The sequence below is a fragment of the Apium graveolens genome, chromosome 11 (genome assembly GCF_009905375.1).
Source record: "Apium graveolens cultivar Ventura chromosome 11, ASM990537v1, whole genome shotgun sequence".
Classification (NCBI taxonomy): Eukaryota; Viridiplantae; Streptophyta; class Magnoliopsida; order Apiales; family Apiaceae; genus Apium; species Apium graveolens.
This window is the reverse complement of record NC_133657.1, coordinates 82,599,555-82,603,653: the sequence shown is the minus strand read 5'-3', so window position 1 is coordinate 82,603,653 and position 4,099 is coordinate 82,599,555. Positions and strand designations below refer to the sequence as shown.

General features: G+C 35.6%; 1 non-coding gene across 1 annotated transcript; it reads right to left on the bottom strand.

Annotated features, from left to right (window-relative positions):
• Window positions 1-241: 241 nt before the first annotated feature.
• LOC141698759 (small nucleolar RNA R71) lies at window positions 242-348 on the bottom strand. Its single transcript, XR_012565262.1, has one exon. It is a non-coding gene; the product is annotated as a small nucleolar RNA R71 (small nucleolar RNA).
• Between the last annotated feature and the right edge of the window lie 3,751 nt (window positions 349-4,099).

Sequence of the window (4,099 nt, the reverse complement as noted above, 5' to 3'; positions counted from 1 at the left end):
CCAGTTTGGGGGTTCTCCAACGGAAGATCCCAACATGCACATTAGAGATTTCATCGAGATCGGTGACACTTTCAAATTCAACTATGTTTCTGAAGATGTTGTTAAGCTAAGGCTTTTCCCATTCTCTCTGAGGGATAAAGCTAAGTGCTGGTTGCATTCTCTACCAGCAGGTTCTATCACTACTTGGGAAGATCTTTCTCAGAAGTTTCTTACTAAATTCTTCCCTATGGAAAAGACGGCTGCAATCAGGAACGCTCTTACTCAATTTGCGCAGCGATCGGGAGAGTCTTAATGTGAAGTTTGGGAGCGTTATAAGGAGATGCTTATGAAGTGTCCTCATCATGGGATTCCTGACTGGATGATTATCAACTGCTTTTATAATGGTTTGGGAGCACATTTTAGACCCATTCTCGATGCAGCATCAGGTGGAGCCTTATGGGCTAAGAGCTATGATGAAGCTTATGAATTGATTGAACTGATGGCTCCTAATGAATACCAGAACCCAACTCAGAGACTAACTCAAGGAAAGGTAGCGGGAATTCTGGAGGTGGATACAGCTACTGCTATAGTTGCTCAGCTTAATGCGTTAACGATGAAGGTGGATTCTTTGGCTAATTATGGAGTTAATCAGATCACAAGTGTCTGTGAGCTTTGTGCAGGTGCGCATGAAACTGAGCAGTGTGCTATTTCTAGTGAATCAACTCAGTTTGTAAGCAACTTTCAGAGGTCGCAGCAACCAGTTCCATCCACTTATCATCCCAACAACCGTAATCATCCTAACTTCAGCTGGAGAACAATCAGAATGCGATACAACATCTTATCAGTAGTATGCAGCAAAACAATTCAACCCTCCTGGTTTTCAACAACCGCAATATGCACCAAGATAACAACTCCGACTTTAACAACTACTGCATGGAAGTACAAGTCAATCTAATGAAAAAATGAATTGGAGGAGTTGAGGCTCATGTGCAAGAGCCAAACGGTTTCTATCAAGACTCTAGAGAGTCAAATTGGGCAGATTGCCAATGCTTTGTTGAATCGACAACCTGGTACACTCTCTAGTGACACAGAAGTTCCAGGAAAGAGGGAAGCAAAAGAGCAGGTTGAGGCAATTACATTGAGGTCTGGGAAGGTTGCAAACCCTGAAAAATCTCAAGTTTCAGAAAATGAAGTTGTGGCTGAAGAAGAGGTGCTGAAGGATGCCGAGGTGGAACCAAGGAAGAAAGCTGTTATCAACACTCCTTGTAACGCCCCCAAATCCGGGGTCAGGAATCTGGGTTGTCATGCAATCCTTCAATCATGTGTAACCTGCATTAACTCAATAATCCAATAATTCCATATCACAGACCCCCAATCTCACACACTCACAAGTTATAGCCTTAGAAACTACGTACAATAAGTATCATCTGTTGTTAAAACTCAAATGTACTTTACAGGATCTCAAATAATTATTCATAACCTCTACATGAAGTTATAATAATTACGACTGATATCTTATACCTATCTGATACTCTGGCCCACCTGAGATAAAACTGTCAGGGATTCTCCCCATGACTGCAAGCGACTAAGTCCCACACCGGCATACTAGTTATCTGTTGTGTTGTGACATTTAAAAGAAAACAAGAGTGAGCAATAATGCTCAGCCATAATAATGTACAGTATGAAAAGACTGTATGAGAAATTTAAGTCTAATTCCAAATATGATAAATATGTTTATTCAAAATAGTTTTCTCGGTGATACACACCTTCTTTCGAAAACAATTCTTTTGTGGACTTATTATCCTGCGAATACCTTAATGGTAAACCCAACACCTAGGCTTGGGTTACGATATTGCATCACAATTCCAATCGGAAGAATAGGACATTCACTGGAGCCCCCGAGATACGATAATCACTCGTATAACGGTTACAGTTCCTTTTGTACATGTAGAGGGACGACTTCCTAACATCCTGGTTGTCACCCAAGCCGCATTCAGGCTTTATATGCTTTCCCATTCCACCCGGTATATTTTGCATACTTCGTATGTCCTTCAGTACACATGGTACCTTATCATACGGAAAATAAATATGGCAGTCTCCCCAGTCCACGAAGTACTGGATCTCTACCCCCCTATCCTTTTAAGAATCCTATCATATACTTGGAATCATCGAACTATATCGAAGTTCCCCAAGCGTTTTGCTCATATATATATATATGTACTTTCGAAAGTTTTCGGAGGAAGTACAAGGATGTGAGTTGACCGTTGTCAACAGATAAGTAAATAAGGGGGAGTTTCTTTTGAAATTATATTCAAAATATTTAAAATAAGTTGAGATAATATTCTCCGACTATCTAAAGTTATTGGAATGATTTTCCGAAAATCAGAAAGTATTTTAAATCAGGTTTTATGATCTTTAAATCATAATAAATCATTTAATAAATAATTAATAATTAAATATTAATCATTAAATAATTAAACCTTGAATAATTATACTTTAAAAGAATATTTGAAATAATATTCCCCAATTAATTTATGTTTAAGTAATTTAAAGTAATCTTTAATGCTAAATCGGGTTTGAAATAAATAATCGTTGGAGAATACTTCTCCTATAATAAATGAATAATTAAAATAATATTCATTATTCGAACAATAAAATATAGTTGAGGGAATACGATCTTTGGAAATCATTTTAACTAAATTTGAGGTATTTTAATATTTCGCAAGTGGACATCGAGTTCCTTGGAATAAAATAAGTGTGGACTTTTGATTGTCCAAAATATTTTCGGGATGATTCCCGGTTTTATACTTTATAAAAACTGATCGACTCTCAATCTTATAACTGATATATCACGCTCTACTATAGCGTTTGTATTCTTAAATAAAACACCTCCGAAATACTTCCGGGTTTTCATAAAATTATATTGACCGATCCTCGGTGTAAAATATACTCTTCATATATACAACGCTACTCTCTAGCGTTATCGATTGAAATTCGGTAATATTCATATACCAAAATCATTATCATATCGTATGATATTATATAACATAATTCGTACATCATCGTAAATATAGCATCATGTATATATCGATATTATTTGAAAACAAACACAACACAACAGTTTTAAAAGGTAGGGTTTGAAAACTTGCCTGGAGTCCAAGATACGTTTCCCGACTTCCTCTCGTTCTGGGTTTTCTAATCAACAAACATCATAATCTTAATCAGTATTCATACTCTCATCACCAACTTATATTTCTAATAAGTTCAATACTTCATAATTTTCATTATTCGACCGAATCGAAATAAGTATCACTCCTTGGTCGAAACGGACGGTCAAAGTGGTCTTCTAGATTTGACTTTACCAAATATTACTATTACGCAACTCACACTCTATTATTTTTAATAAATCGTAAATTTAATATTTTAATACGAAACCACCTCGAGGAGCTTCTTGAGTGCTTGTAATATTTATCCTAAAAGTTTCATTTTGATAAAATAAATTTAATTAGGTGAAAAGCATTTCAAAAGTTCGGTCAACTACGGAGTTTTACTATTCAAACCGCTTTCACTAAAATGTTGATATTTCTCAAAACGTTAACTCAATTCACGCACCATTTTCGCGTGCGCGTTATAGAAAAATTTTAGAACACATCATTGGAAAATAGTTTTCTGGTAACAGGAATGAAAATCCCGAAGTGGCAGTTTCCAAACAGGGGGTTGTTTTTGACATTCGTACTCCACGCGACCTCGGCTCCGATATTTTTATAAAATTGAAAAATCAATATTTTTACTTGAAATTTTTATGGAAGCTAATAAACTATATCTATTACTCTCTGTAAAAATTTCATGATTTTTAAATATTTTTAGATTGATGATTTATATTTACAAAGTTCGTAATTTGTAGCAGTTTTGTCGCGTAAATCCCTTTTACTAAAACGGTCATAACTTTTGAGCCGTAAATCGGAATCAAGCGATTCAAGGGCCTAAAAGATCCTTATAACATTTTATATCATAATCAAGTGTTAATTTTTAAGAAACTACAGTTTATATACTCGGGAACTTATGCAGAAACTTAAGTTGAGTTTTGTTCATTTTAACGAGGTTACGATTACGATCTGAG